The sequence below is a fragment of the Dermochelys coriacea genome, chromosome 6 (assembly GCF_009764565.3).
Source record: "Dermochelys coriacea isolate rDerCor1 chromosome 6, rDerCor1.pri.v4, whole genome shotgun sequence".
Taxonomy (NCBI): domain Eukaryota; kingdom Metazoa; phylum Chordata; order Testudines; family Dermochelyidae; genus Dermochelys; species Dermochelys coriacea.
In genome coordinates, this window is record NC_050073.1 from 54,381,994 (window position 1) to 54,398,531 (window position 16,538).

The window sequence follows — 16,538 nt, forward strand, 5'->3', positions numbered from 1 at the left end:
AGATACCTTTGCAGCTGCAAAGGTATCTGGAGTGGATGGCAACTGGACCTCAACCACGCTGCGTGTCGGGGAGTCCAGGGGCACCGGACTCAAACAGCTCTGCCCTCAGGGCCAGAGTCAACAGTGCTGAAACCGTAGGTGCTCCCCTGCGGGACATGTCTCCACAGGTGGTTCCAGGGAAGCTGGTCTCTGCAGAGGTGGGCTAGCCTTTTCCGACTTCTGGTGCCGCTTCTGGCCAGGAGAGTGGGAGCGGTGCCAGGCCGATGATGTAGGTTGCGGTGCTGGAGAGCGCCGGTGCCGCGATCTCTGTCAGAGTCCAACCGCAGTGCCGCTTCTACTGCTGCCACCAGGGCTCTGCGCACCGAGGCCCTCTGACTTGGATTCCGACTCCTGATCAACCCCCTGGAACCCCAAAACAGATCCCGATACCTGGAACTAAGCCTCAGCCCAATTCCTGACTGTCTGGTTCTGACCCCGAGCTTGACTCTTGACTCTCATACTGGCTCTGACCCCTGGATTCAGTTCCAAGATCCCAAACTCCTGCCACCAGTCCCATTTACCCTCCCCAGGATCCTGACACAATCATTTTAAGCACTAATGTCTTTACATTTTAAGAAGTTATTTAAATCAGATGCCTACTGGACCTGTAAAACTACTGGAATTTTAGGCCCAATCCTTCTAACTGCACAGTGATCCTTGCACACACTAGCATTTCACTGGCAAGATTGGGACCTTAGTTAGCAACATCTAAGTTTTAGTCAGTTTTTTAACATTGTTCCTGTATGCAAAACTGGACAGGATTTTGGCTCCAGTCAAACATCAACACTTCTTGCTTCATTTATGGATACTAGCTCTTAATAAAAGTATAGCGTACACTCTGGATTATTGCTTATCTAGCATCAAGAAACCTGTCTAGCAAAAGGTACTTACCAGTTCTGGAAAACAGATTTTCCCCTTCAGCTCTCTAGCCCCCCCTATAACAAAACAAAAACAAGAGAATCATCAGATAACGTTTAATTTGAGTTTGGAACAAAAAGAATGGGGCTGGGGGGAAGTAAATCTGCAAATGGTTTCTTTTTGTAAAAGATGTAGTAGACAAATATGAAATTGACCTGAGAAGGGAGGGGGTGGCGGGTGGGGGAGAAAAACAGTTTGATATAGCAAGGGAAGAACTGAGAGTGCTTATAATTCTATTATTTCCCAGTTACTGTAAACCAGATTGACGTGCAAGCAGTGAAGTGAGGGTCCTCTTTTGCCAATACTGGAATGGCAATTTTTTTTTTTAAAAGGAGCGCTTATCTAAAGGAAAAACACAACTGACCCTCATTCTTTCTTGCATGTCTATGTAACACAACAAATTATAGCAAAGCTTGGGCCAAACTGTGTTTAGAGCCTTACCCCATCCACACCTTGATTATAATAGCTCTGCTCCAAGATATTTACCATGATGGTTACAAAGTGCATTCTCATTTGTATTTAGGCTCAGCCAACTTTGTCACAGACTAAAAATCCAAACACACATTTTACCACTTTACTAAGAAAATCTGGGTGTTAATACAAACCTTATCTTAGGCACTGATCCTAAAATGTGATCAATGATATCCCACTGCAGAGCTTAGGCTCTGGGCCTCTATCCTACAACTAGATGCATTAGTGCAGACTTGTGATCATGTGCACTCCCACCAAAGTCAATGGGATTCAACGCAAATGCAGGAGACAGACTGCACTTGCTAATCTATTTACAGACCTGGGGAGGAATCTGTACTGGAAATTTAATGCCTACTGTTAAGTAGTGAATATGGTATATAGTGAATATAGTGAATCCTCTTAGTGTCAGAATTTTTAGATTGTGTATTTAGAACTATTTTTTTCCTTAGTATGGCACTTTAGTCAAAAAATAATTTTTAAATTCTGAGGAAAGTTATAACGATTTCTAAATGTTGATTAGGTGGATTTTTTTTGAGAAGTTGATTTCTGTGTAAGGATACACAAAGAATCCTATACAACAGTATTTTGGATGTAAGCAGTGCAAAGTCTGAAATATCCAGACCACTGACAGCTATTTAGAGATCAGCCTTAATTCACAAATTATAGTGGTTTCTCAATCATTCAAACCCCACACTTGATTGCATTTTTCCCCCTTCATCAGCAGCCCCTTCATAGGCTCTAAAGCCCACACAATGAGGTCATTTAATCACCACAAACACAACATGCCTCCTTTCAGCAACAACATACTACGGTTGTGACTATATCTGAGTGCTATAAAAGGCTGTGGCTCTGGAAAGCTAAGCAAAGAAGCTTTCACAACACATCTACAACTACAACCTTAGAGTGAGCAAGTCTCAATTTTTATTAAGAAAAATAAACATCCATTTGTAGCAAGTTCAAGAAAACACATTAATTTTATTTTTCTTTATTTTAAAGAAGGAATCACCCATTCTAGAGACAGAGCATGACCAAGTGCTGTGATTGTCCTCCATACTGGGACCCCAATTCCATCAAATCAAAACCCCACCCCTTTCCAGTCTAGTAACATGGAAAGGGCAGAATAGTTTCAACCCAGACAATTTTCTGTAACCACTTGGGCCAGGGGGAGGACGGGACGAGGAAGGTTGTAATCCTGAGAACCCATGGACTCAAAGGACTGTGAATCCCAAACTCCAGAGTTCTAATTCAGGCTCTGTGACTTGCTATGTGCCTTGGACAAGTCATTTAAATATGACCTAAAGAGGTGGAAAAACAGACTTATACCCTCTTTGCTTCTTCACATAATATATTACATTAAAAAAAGCGTTAAAAGAATGTTAACACTTGAAAAGTCAAGCACTCGAGAGTTATGAAATGCCAGAATTAAGATTGCCTGTGCAACCTTAATTCTGCCCTAGTGTGCATATATACATTATGATGCAGTATTTAATTACATGATCACATACTATTTTTCTCACAGGAACTCTGCCTCATTCAGTGCAGAGGATGGTTGGCACTTGGGGAATTAGGCATCTGTTCAATATATCTTTTTACCCTCATCATTTGTGCAGCCCCAGGCCTTATTTACTGCATACCAACCAAGCCCTGCAGTGAGTAAAGAATTATTAGTTTTCTCACAGATACTATGGAGATGAGCACCATAGAAAATCGTAATCTTAAAAAAAATATGATTTTTTTCTCTGTAACAACCCTGTGAAGTAGGAGATTTTCCAAAAACAGGGAACTGAGGCACACGGACATTAAAGCCAAAATTTGCAAAAGTCTCCATAACATTGAGTGGCCAAGTAAATGGGCTCTCAATTTAAGACATCTAGGATTTAATTTTTCAGAGTACTTAGTATATTTATAGTCTTATGTACAGATATTACCTAAATAATCCTCATAATACTCCTGTGTGGTAGGTAGATTTTACTGCCCTACTTTACAAATGGCAAAAAAAACAAAACTAAAAGGCAATGTAAATTGCTCAAGGCTACACGCAGAGTTAGTAGCAGAGCCAGTATGTCCTAAAACCTAATCCTGACTCCTAATTCCAATACGTATGACCATGTAATTAAATACTATTATAATGTATATGCACAAGACGACAGAATTAATATTTTTATAGGCAAACTTAATTCTGGCATTTCCTAATTTTTGGGTATTGGACTTTGCAGTCTTAACATTAACATTATTTTTACATAGTTGTTTAGCAAGTCATTTCTAGAGATATGCAATTCTGTGACATGCAACTGTAATGGTGATTTTAGACAGTTCATCTTTTGCCCTATCTAATCAGATTTTTGTGAGTCCAAGGCACCTCTATGACTCCAGACCTATCCCCCTCCCAAATTTAGATCCTTGCTGCAAGTCATGGAGGTATTAGAGTGCTTTACAAAAGAAGAAAAGGAATTTATATACTCAAAAATGTCAGGCAACCTAAATATAAGGGTCACAACTGTTCCTCTTATAACAAAGGCATGAAAAGTTGAGAGTTTTGCTTTGTTTGTTTGTTTTTAAAGTGAATGGGAGAAGAAGTCTACTTGATAATGTTTAACTTCAGAAATATCAAATCTTGTCTTTTCCATTTTGCTCTATATTTTCCTTGAAGGACCCAAAGATATGAACTGCAAGCTCTCTCATCCCTAAACAAGCAATGTCAAGTCTCACAATATTTGATGTTCTTCTGAAAGCCTAAGCTTCTGGAGCCATGTGTTTGTCAGAATCTCCACTTTCATTTTAAAAAAAATGCTTCATGTTTCCAGAGAAACGTTAGGGCGCACTTGAAAACGAGACCCAATAAGATAAAAAACCAAAAGGCAAACTGAACCTCCAATTTTTTTTTTTTTTAATTTTAATCATGTTTAGGCCAGTATCATGGTTTTTGGGGCCTGACTCTTGACTGCTGAGCACGTGAAGTTGCCACTACTGCTAAACAGAAGTCTTTAAGTTAAAGAATTTCTTCCAATTGTTTGAGTTGAACAACTGTCAATAAAAAACAAAGCTTTTAATGGTCCTAATTAGGGCTGTCGATCAATCACAGTTAACTCACGCGATTAACTCAAAAAAATTAATCACGATTACAAAATTAAATCGTGATTAATCGCCATATTAATCACATTGTTAAATAGAATACCAATTGAAATTAAAATCAATATACTTGAAAATGTAGAAAAAGCTCAAAAATATTTAATTACAACACAGAATACTAAGTGTACACTGATCACTTTCTTATTCTTTACAAATATTTGCACTGTAAAAAATGATAAACAAAAAATCATATTTTTCATTTCACCTCATACAAGTACTCTAATGCAATCTCTTTATCATGAAAATGCAACTTAGACATGTAGATTTTTTTTTGGTTACTTAACTGCATTCAAAAACAAAACAATGTAAAACTTTAGTACCTATAAGTCCACTCAGTCCTACTTCTTGTTCAGCCATGCTGACAACACTCGTTAAAAAAATAAATTCTTTAATTAAATTTGTGATTGAACTCCTTGGGGAAGAACTGTAGGTCTATGGCTCGGATTTAGCCATTTCATGTTATAGCACTTTCAAATGATGACCCAAAACATGTTGTTCGTTTTAAATACACTTTCACTGCAGATTTGACAAAATGCAAAGGAGGTACCAATGTGAAATTTCTAAAGATACTTACAGCACTCAACCCAAAGTTTAAGAATCTGAAATGCCTTCCAAAATCTGAGATGGAAGAGGTGCGGAGCATGCTTTCAGAAGTCTTAAAAGAGCAACACTCTGATGTGGAAACTACAGAACCCAAACCAACAAAAAAGAAAATCAACCCTCTACTGGTGGAATCTGATTCAGAGGATGAAAATGAACATGCGTTGGTCCGCACTGCTTTAGATTGTTTCAAGCAGAACCCCATATCAGCATGGACGCATGTCCTCTGGAATGGTGGCTGAAGCATGATGGGACATTGAATATTTAGCGCATCTGGCATTTAAATATCTTGCAGTGCCGACTACAACAGTGCCATGAGAACACCTGTTCTCACTTTTAGGTGACACTGTAAACAAGAAGCAGGCAAAATTATCTCCTGTAAATGTAAACAAACTTGTTTGTCTGAGCAATTGGCTGAACAAGAAATTGGACTCAGTGGACGTATAGGCTCTAAAGTTTACATTGTTTTGTTTTTGAATGCAGATATCTTTTTGGATAGAATTCTACATTTGTAAGTTCAACTTTCATGATAAAGAGATTGTACTACAGTTCTTGTATTATGTGAATTGAAAAATATTTCTTTTATTTTTACAGCGCAAATATTTATAATAAAAATATAAAGTGAGCACTGTACATTTTGTATTTGGTGTTGAAATTGAAACCAATATATTTGAAAATGTAGAAAATATCCAAAAATATTTAAATAAATGGTATTCTATTAACAATGCGATTAATCGTGATTCATTTTTTTTAATCGCATGACAGCCCTAGTCCTCATAAAAATCATTTCCTGCATTTTGATCAGGTTTTACTTGATTAGTATCTGCAAAACCATAATTCTACAGTTTCCTAGCATATTCCAGGAAAAGCAGGAGACACAACATATTTCTAAATTTTATTTTATTTTATTTATATTTCTAAAGATTATTTTCCTGAACAAAAGAAAGCCTAAAAAGAGCATGAGTGTTTCTTTATATACAGAAACAAAAAAAAAGGTACAGACACACTCCCCCTCCCCCTTTCCAGGTCAACTTTAATTTCTCTGTCCAGATTCTAAAATGAGAATACTTGCTTACCTCTCACAGGCATGTTGTAAAAATTAAGACCCCAATCCTAAACATTTCTACCTGTGATTAATTATAAGCATGAGTAGCTCCCACAGACTTCAACAGGACAACACATGTGCTTAATGTTAAACACAGACAAGTGTTTGCAGGACTGGAAGCTAAATATTTAATATTTGTATAGCACTTTTTAGATAGTACTTTTAATCTTCATACTAAGTGTATTGTATAACAAAGTTTTCTATTATGGAGCTCAGATATTTATTGTAAGCTTTAAGTTATAAATTTATTTTATTGTAACCAAAAAAACCCTATGACTAGAAAGAAGGATGGGATATGAAAGAAAAGTCATGTTTAGCCCAATGTTTCCTATCACAGTTATTTTTTCAGTCCCTAGAAACAGGATGTTTCTAAACAGGATTTGAAACTAGTATTGACAGAGCCTTTGACTATACATGATGATTTAGTGCTCTATCTACACTATGGATAGACCCATGTTAAACAAAATCAAATCCTAACTTATGTTTGACACAGAGCTAACACAATTCAGTGAATGCAGCAACATTTTTCCCAGCACAGCAGCACTTTAACAGTGTTGGCCTATCCACAAACCTTACTATAAAACTGTGTTTAAGTCAATACATTTCAGAAAATTTTGGGCACAACTCAGCTGTTCCTGCCACAGTTAGAGGATCATGACCATTTCCTCATGTGAGCATAAGAACAGCCATACTGGGTTAGACCAAAGGTCCATCTAGCCCAGCGTCCCGTCTTCCAACAGTAGCTACAGTCAGGTGCCCCAGAGGGAATGAACAGAATAGGTAATCATCTGTGATCCATCCTGTCGGCCATTACCAGCTTCTGGCAAACAGAGGCTAGGGACACCATCCCTGCCCATCCTGGCTAATAGCCATTGATGGATCTATCCTCCATGAACTTACCTAGTTCTTTTTTGAACCCTGTTATAATCTTGACCTTCACAACATCCTCTAGCAAGGCATTCCACAGGTTAACTGTGCATTGTGTGAAAAAATACTTCCTTTTGTTTCTTTTAAACCTGCTGCCTATTAATTTCATTAGGGGGCCCCTAGTTCTTGTGTTATGAGAAGGAGTAAATAACACTTCCTTATTTACTTTTTCCACACATAATGATTTTATAGACTCCTATTATATCCCCCCCTTAGTCATCTCTTTTCCAAGCTGAAAAGTCCCAGTCTTATTAATCTCTCCTCATACGGCAGCCATTCCATACCCCTAATTATTTTTGTTGCCCTTTTCTGAACCTTTTCCAAATCCAATATATATTTTCCGAGATGGGACAACCACATCTTCACACAGTAGTCAAGATGTGAGCGTACCATGGATTTATATAGAGGCAACCTGATATTTTCTATCTTATTATCTACCCCTTTCTTATGAGTCCCAACATTCTGTTTGCTTTTTTGACTGCCGCTGCACATTGAGTGAATGTTTTCAGAGAACTATCCAATGCACTTTGGGAAGTATTCGTGCACAGACTTGACAGGTGAGACTGACTAACCCAGTTACACAGATACCGTAAGGCCATCCCATCTACACAGCAGAATAACGGTTAGAAACTAAATTACACTCCTTTTCATGACAAAGCTGAAACATGGTATAACTACACATGCTGTATGTGGACTCAACTGTAAACTGAGTAAAAATTAGATTGGCCCTGTAACATGGGTCTCATAAAAAATGTTTCGTCCATATTAATCAGGAAAACTGTGACAGAAGTATGCCACCAGCAATCCTATTAGTTCTTCCTCTGCAACATCTCCAAGATCTGTCCATACCCCTTCAACATAGCCATCTCTCTCATTCATCCCCTCATTATATCCTGTTTTGATAACTACAACATATTCCTTTCTGGCCACCCACACAATCCCCTCAGCCCAAATAAAATGCCACTGCTAAACTTATCTTCCTTGACCAGTTTGATGATGTTACTGAATCCTTCTATTGACTTCCCATATGATATATTACACCAAGTTTAGGCTTCTTGTCACCACATTAAAAACCTCTACCTCTCCCTCTCCCTACCTATCATCCCTTCTCAAGCTTTGTGTTCCCCACCCCATGCTCCCAAACTTGTCTGCCCATTAGCCAGATTTTCATTCAATCACCTCTATACCTTCTTTTATCCAGCCCCCATGCATGTTACACCCTCCTTGAGCTCATCTGCAAGCCCCCTACCTTGTTCATATTTAAGAACATCTTAAAGACACACTTCTACTGCACTTATAGTGAATCTTGTTGTTTCCAGAGAAAGCTAGTAGCGTCCCATAAATTTATGTAGGGGAAGCCCCTACATGCAAGAGTGGAAAATGTTAGGTGGGGATTCTCCCGACCTCTTTGTCTTCACATCATCAGCTACTCAGATCAGCAGCCATCCTTCTTAAATGGAAAGCATGTATCCCAAATAATGGTAATTGCAAGTTATGAAAATGATTAAGTACGGATTTTTAACATGATGTGCCAGTCAAATATAAAAAAAAAAACAAAAAAAAACAAACAAACAAACAAAAAAAAAACTTACTTGCCTCAGGTAGGTAAGATTTTTGCAAGGTTTAACAAAAAAAATTGATTGTAGTTTGTAAGTCATTCACTATCCCCTTATTACAGGGCTCATGTTTCAATAACTCAGAGAGAACCACCATTACTAAAAAAAACTCATCAGCAACAACAAAGATCAAACCAGTTATCTGCATGACAGTGTGAGGCAGTGGTCTCCAACCTTTTCAAGCACAAGATCACTTTTTGAATTTAAGTGCAACCCAGGATCTACCTCAAAGAAAGCGTAGAAACAACAGTAATCACAAAAGCCCACCATGCCCCACCTGTTCTATTTGGCCCCACCCACTCCAACCCGCCTCCCTACGTCACTTGCTCTGCTCCACCCTCACTCACTTTCACTGGGCTGGGACAGGGGGTCAGGGTGCAGGAGTGGGTGCAGCTCTGGGCTGTGAACAAGAGGTTACAGTGTGGAGGGGCTCCAGGCTGAGCCAGGGGCAGGGATTTGCAGTGCAGGAGGGGGATCCAGGTGCTGGCTCTGGGAGGGAGTTGGAGTGCAGGAGAGGGCTCGGGGAGAGGGTGTAGGCTCTGGGCGGGGCCAGGGAGTTGAGGTGCAGCAGGAGGTGCAAGCAAGGGCAGCACACAGAAAGCCCCTCCCCTCCCTCTCTCCCCCTAAGGAGCCACTGTCAGACACGCTGTGCCACCGGACTGTTAATCAACTGTGGAGTCTCTGACAATCTCTGTCTCAGTGACCAGAGATAGAGCGATTGTCAGAGGGTCCACGATCGACCAGTCGATTGCGATCTACCTGTTGGCGACCACTGATGTAAGGGGTTCGCTCTTATTTTTCTGGGGGGGATTTGTGCAAATGACTTAACATGAGTGGGAGATCTACCTATAAATCCTAGTGCAATGAAATAAGAGTTAGCCTCTATCAAATGTGTGTGTAGCACTCCTTTCTATTTTGCCCACTGAGGCTGCAAAGTGATTAACATTATTAAGTGAATTATGCCACATCAATGGGAGAACACTCAGACCAACAGAGTTTCCAAAGCACACAGAATTCAGTCTATGGGCCCAATTCTATCCTTGCCTGTATACACACAGCTTTGACTTCAATCAGGAGCACCACACATGCATTGGAGTGCTGAATTTGGCCCTAAGCTTCCAAAAGAGGCCACATAAAGGTCTTTATCACTGACATCCAAACATTTCCCACGTGTCCGCATCCGGTGAAGGTACGTACAATTGTTCAAGAGTGTTTTCCTGTCTGCTTGCAGCTTATTAAGGTCATACAAACAAACAAAAACAAAAACAAAAAAGGAAACAGGTCTTTTTGTGGTGCTTCATTTGTCCAAATCTTTCTCTCAAGCACTCAACACTCAAGCAGCGTCAACAAGCAAGCAAAAGAACTCCCTCTTGAATCCTGCTTCCAAGCTTCCCATCACCTCATCTCTGCCCTCATAACCAAACTGTCTCTTCTTCCGATGAATACGAGTTTCCTTGAAGACAGGCTCAACTAAGTTTTCCGCCATTTCTTTGGCAGCACTGATGGTATATTCAAATCCATTGTCTCTGTAGGCCACAACAAAATCAAGGCAGCTTCTCATCAAAATAGTAGGTTCATAGATACTAAGGTCAGAAGGGACCATTCTGATCATCTAGTCCGACCTCCTGCACAGCGCAGGCCACAGAATCTCACCCACCCCTACGAAAAAACTCACCTATGTCAACGATGTCCATTGACTCAGTTTGTAATGCCTTTCTTACAATATTTACTTGGAACAGGCTATCATGCCAAACCACAATTGAGTCCAGAAATTTTAAATCAGTGATTCGGTTGTCCAGGCTTTGAGCCTCATGTTGGATTCTGGCCTTGGCTTTACTCGACTGCACCAGTTCCATCTGGGCGTCATAAACCTCAGTTCACTAGGTACCTCACTGGCCTTATGCTGTCAATACGGCTCTCCAGCGAGCATCACTTACCAGCTTCACGGTCAGATCTGTAACATTGTCCATGAGGATCTTCCACCTGATATAGTTGATGCTGAAAACAGAACGGATATCCTTTGCAGCACTCCGAAGAGAGATACTGAATCTAAAGACAACGACACGGTGTCTGACACAACCAGCTTGAGGGAATGGCAGCCACGAGGCACAAAGAAAGCTCTTGGATTCAGCGCAAGGATCCTTGCCTGGACGCCACTGTTTCTTCCCTTTATGTTCACACCGTTCTCATAGCCTTGGCTGCGGCAGTCCTGAAGCTTTATTTTATTCTTATTCAAAATGTTCATAAACAGTTCTGCTAAGCCTTTTCCAGTAGAGTCATTCACAGACGGAAAACAGATGAAATGTTCCTTTACTTGGATACAGTAATCCTCATAGTCAGTCATCCTCGTTTTCAACCAATCTTATTGTAAATGACATCATTTCCCTGTGACTAATGTTGGGAGCGCAGTCCATTATTATGGCGTAGTACTTCGCTTTGCCAAGCAGTAACAAGCAAGCACCTTCCTTGTCATAAGGTCAATCAATTTGTTTTGAATTGTTTTGCGGCAGTAATGGCCCATAGTTTCTTTACGAACTACTCAATGTTGGTGCTGACACATGACCGTCATACTTCCCAAGCAGCTCTACTAAACTGAGGAACTTACTGTTACGTTCTGTGAACAACTTATCCGATGAGCCCCAGAAAGCTAAATTATTCTTTGCAAAGAAGAGGGTAATTTAGATCAGACACGTTTCTCCAATGCTGAGTTTTTACATTAAAAATGCACCGAAGTTCTCTGCATCTATTTAGCTCGAGCCTGGACTTGACCTCCATCCATCTGGAGTAGGCTATAAAATGGCTGGGTGATGTTTCACGTTGCTTCAGAGCATCAACTAAGTTATGCATCCGATGAAGTGAGCTGTAGCTCACGAAAGCTTATGCTCTAATAAATGTGTTAGTCTCTAAGGTGCCACAAGTACTCCTTTTCTTTTTAAGTTATGCCAGTAACTGTACCCGGAAAGCGCAAGCAACAATTTGGCATTCTTGTCAAATATATTGCAACAAAAACAGAACACTTTGTCAGAACTAGCCAATGCTGATTCAGTTTCTCACCATTCTCAAGCACTCTTTCACAATGTCACTTTGAGAAGTGTCGCTTCTGCTCCTTTACTGGAAAGCGCATATCCTCTATTATGCCTGGCCTGTTTAAAATTTTACAATCAATAATAAGCAGAATTTAGGCTCGCCAGCCATAAAGCAGTGTTTTTTCACACCCGAGCGAGAAAGTTGCAGCGCTGTAAAGTGCAAGTGTAGACAAGCCCTCTCAAAAGGCCTAGCATGTTTCTCAACAAACCAGACAATGTGACTGGGCTAAAGATATTTATACTTCAAAGGCAAAAATTTAATCAATGGTGAATTAAATGAATGCTGATAATGTAAGCCATTTTAAAAAACAAACATACATTTAGATACTTCCACTTTCTTCCCCACATCTAGTTGAAATGAAACAGTACACTACTGGCATACGAAAACTGGGTCTGAACAATGATCCACAAGTACCAAGAAACATACAACAGTTACCACTTTAAAAAAAGATCTGATGGAAGTCTACTTTTTATTCACTTCCTTTTTCCTCTTTAAAACTATACTAGAGGGTTGAACACTTTATTACTTCTGTAGGCCAACTGCATCGCACATATTAGGGGCTCCTTGAATTGCTCCATTCCCCCATATGCTCTCTGTGTGCCACCTTTTCCTATCCCCCTCTCTATTTCAGGAACTCACTGCAACCTCCCCCACCTTATATCTGGGACTCTGTGGGCTTCTCTTCACTACCAGGGAGATCAATGCTGCTGCAATCGAGCAGCAGGTGTCGATTTAGCAGGTCTAGTGAAGACCCGCTAAATCGACGGCAGAGTGCTCTCCGGTACTCCAGCTCCCCAAGAAGGTTAAGTAAGTCAACAGGAGAGCAAGAGTTCTCAGGGCAAGAACTCTATGTCCCCCCATTCTCCCTCTGCCATGTGCCAAGGGCCTGTGCCCCCCCATCTCTCCCTGCCTCCATACCATTGTCTCCTATTCACATTTTCTCTCTCTCTCTCTCTCTCTCTCTCTCTCTCTCTCTCTCTCTCTCTCTCTCTCTCACACACACACACACACACACACACACACACCCCCACCCACCCCCCAGGACTCCATGTGCCCTTCATTCTTCCTACCCAACATTAGGGGCTTCGTGTGCCCCTATTTCTTTTCTGTGTGTCTAGGAGATAAGTCATTCAAGGCTATCAATGTTTTTAAATTGCACTGGGAGAAAGGTCAGAGTTGAAATGGGGGTACCATTATGCTGGAAGATGTTAACTGCTGCCATCAACTGGTTCTTTGATCTACAGACAAATCACAGACAATTGAAACAAAATGACTTTGCTAACCAGATGTAAGAGGCTCTGTGTGTCCCCCTATTCCTCCTTTCTGGTTTTCGATTTTTACCAAAAATCAATAGGGTTGTGTCCACCATCTAGAACGTTCCTGGAAATTTTTGAATTGATTGGATGCGATATTCAATTTATTGTGCTATAGACACAAAAATGTTATCAAGTTGAGGGCTAGACCTCACTTCACTCAGCCAACTGCTTGTTTTTAGAGCTATACCAAAAAATACCCAGGCTGCGCAACATGGCTAAATTGATATTATTGTGAGAATCTGAATTTTTAACTGAGCAACGTTGTTGTTTTAATGTAATCCTTGCATTTAATTTTAATTTCTCATGCTTATTAATATTAGCATACAAATAGCCCTAATTAGGATCTGAAGTTCACACTTTGCTAACAGTAGGGGGAAGTAGAGAGTTCACACTTTTGTTGCTCTTTGGCTGGAAAACATTTTCTGCAAAACCAGATTAAGAGGGCAGCAGCATATCTGTTCACATGTACCAAGACTGTCAAGGGACGTAACAAACTTTTAGAGCTTGTCTACGCCACCATGCGGGGTCAATCTAAGATATGAAACTTCAGCTACATCAAGAGCGTAGCTGAAGTAGACATACTTAGATCTACTTACTGCGGTGTCTTCACACATTAAGTTGTTAGCTGAAGCTCTCCCGTCTACTCTGCTTGCACTCCTCGTTCTGGTGGAGTACCAGTGTCAACGGGAGAGCGCTCAGCAGTCGATTTATCGTGTCTATACTAGACACTATAAATCAACCCCTGCTGGATCGATTGCTGCCCACCAATCCGGTGGGTAATGTAGACAAACCCTTAGTTTTAGAATTTGAAGAATGTGTAAAATACAGCAAAAATTGCTGGAAGACCCTAACTTCACAAGATTTTCTATTATTGTCAACTATGACTTTCTTCTGTCCCTGGGTTTTGGGGAAGGACTTTGCTATATGCATTTTAATGAAGCATTAACCACCTCTCTCACACAAACTGCTCCTTCAGCAGCTTCAGAACAGCAATCTCTACCCTATTTGATTGCAAAGAACAAGCACTGTCACCACAAAAAGAGGGAAGAATTTTTGTGTCTAAAAAAGTAATTGTCTGACTTTTCTCAGAAGTGTGTTCAATTTAACTTAGCTTACTATACAGCCAGTTTTTTTCCTACTTAAAAAAAGCTATTCTCCTGATTGAAGCCAGACTTCCTCATTTTAAGAAATTCTTACAACTGGAGTTGATTGAATTTCCCTTTTTTAAAAAAATAATGTTGGAATTCAAAAAATTTCAATTTTTTTTTAAAAAGGGAAAAATTCAATTTCCTGGGGTTTTTTTTTTGTTTGTTTGTTTGTTTGTTTTTTAACCAGCTCCACTGACCACAAAGCGTTATGTTTCAAAGATTAAATAACCACCATGTGAATTACCTTGAAGTCCTCCCTTTTTCTCTGAGTGGGAAAAGATAATTAGTTTGTTTATCTGTAGTTTTCTTTTCTAACTTCTGCTCTATCAGTTCAGTACTGATGGGTTTCTACCTTCATCCCACACTGCAGAGGTAGAGATTCCTCTTGTGCTGTTTCAGTTTTGGGGCAGTCTGGGTGAGGGGGTATTGTTTTGTATGTGTTTTCTTGGTCAGCACCTCTTGCAGGCACACTAAGTACTGCACTCATTTGATTCTCAAGCATTTTGCCATCACTGAAGAGCTAGAGAATAAAATTAGAAAACAAAGAGAATATACAGGGAGACATTTTTCTCCTAAACAGAACAAACTAACTAAACTGAAAGCAGAAAACATTTAATTTCTCTTCAACCACATCCCATCTTATGACAAAAAATAAGTTCTCTCCATGCTAAGAGAAGAAATTTCAGGTTAATCAGCCTCTCCATTAATCAGCCCAGAGTGGGGTTTGACAGAACAGCAGCACCCATTCTTTGGAGATAAGTTTACATCTTATATGGCACACCTTGGCAATAAGAAGGAAGGGAGAACAGACATAAAGGCAGCACTGCCTATCCAAGAAAAAAAAAGTGTCCACCCTTTGGGAGAAAAGCTTCATTAACTGATAGGTTGACCTAAGGGAAGAACAGTTACTTCGTTACCTGATGTGGGGGGAGGGACGGACAACCTGTGGATTTAGCTCCCATTCTCTTGCGTCTAGCTGGTACCAGCTAACCCAACTGTTCTGGCTGCATGTGGTTTTCATAGACTGACCCTGTTGCTCCAAGGAACAGTAGGAGCTCTCTGGTTTCATTCTTCAGCACTTTTCTTTTTCTTCTTCCTTATTAGTCCAGATACATGGCTGGTTTTGTTGTTGCTTTCCCCCTAGGGTTGTAAATTCTGGAGGAATTTTTGGAAGCAGGCTAAATATTATGCTCTTTCCTGCTGCAATGGGGGGCATGCTTCAGTATTCACATCATCCTCCCCCCCCGTCAGTACCCTGCCCAAGCCAGGGAAGCTAAAGATCCAACCAGCAGACTAACTTCGGTGATGAATCCTGGTCACGTGCCACCTTAGGCACATTATGCATACACTAAGACAACGACGACTGCCTGCAATTCCAAAAACTGGATGCCATGTTGGGATTTCCAGAATAAACTGTTTGCCATGAATCATGAAAGTGCCTCTCTGTGCCCCCATCCAACAGTCTTATCTCCACTGTTAATCAGATCACTGTTCAGATCAGTCGGAGGATTGCTCTTAAATGCTGTAGGAATTTCTACCCCAAAAAGGGATGATGACTCTTCTTTCATCAGTGTGGCTAATTCCCACTTCTAGTAATGCCAATGAAAAAGAGAAAATTCTGTAAAGAGTGAAGAGGTAGCCATTACCCATGGCACAGTCTCTACGCAGATCAAGGTTTTGGATGAGGTAGGATGTGGGGGAGGGGAATTTCTTTTTTTTTTCCCCCCACCACAAAGAATCTTTAATAGAAACCTGAAAACCTCTCATTTACTCTCACAGAAATCATGTCCTCTAAGGAGATGTGTTTTGCCATACTATCCAGAATTTGACAGGTGAAGATGACAGGAAGGATAGAGGAGAGTAGAACTTGATATACTATGAGGGTCCTCCTGAATTATTTTGAGTCAATGTGTCTGATGTGGTTGGTACTGGTCTGGAAGGAAGACTAAAAAACTTTTTGTTCTATAGGGATGGGTTTCTGGAACTGTAAAAGATTTACTGTCTGCAGGAGAAGCCAGTTGAGAGGCAATCTCACTGATGTCTGGAAAATAGTTTCTGATGCTGATGGAGTAAGAGGAGCAAAGGAATAGGACTTTTAGAACTGTTGAAAGTTGTAGTGAAAGGATTTTAAGTTCCCCTGTAAACTCAAGGAGAGGGCTGGTCAGGCATGATCTTCTTCAGG

The 16,538-nt window shown here is 40.4% G+C and overlaps 1 protein-coding gene across 16 annotated transcripts in view; it reads right to left on the reverse strand.

The window, feature by feature from the left end:
- The window catches only part of PHF21A (PHD finger protein 21A), a 244,235-nt gene that overhangs the window by 193,680 nt on the left and 34,017 nt on the right, over nucleotides 1–16,538 (reverse strand). For all 16 annotated transcript variants that reach the window (XM_043515615.1, XM_043515619.1, XM_043515609.1 and 13 more), the window contains one exon: nucleotides 931–974. The gene's annotated coding sequence lies outside the window, so the exon portion shown is untranslated. The remainder of the gene's footprint in view (nucleotides 1–930; nucleotides 975–16,538) is intronic.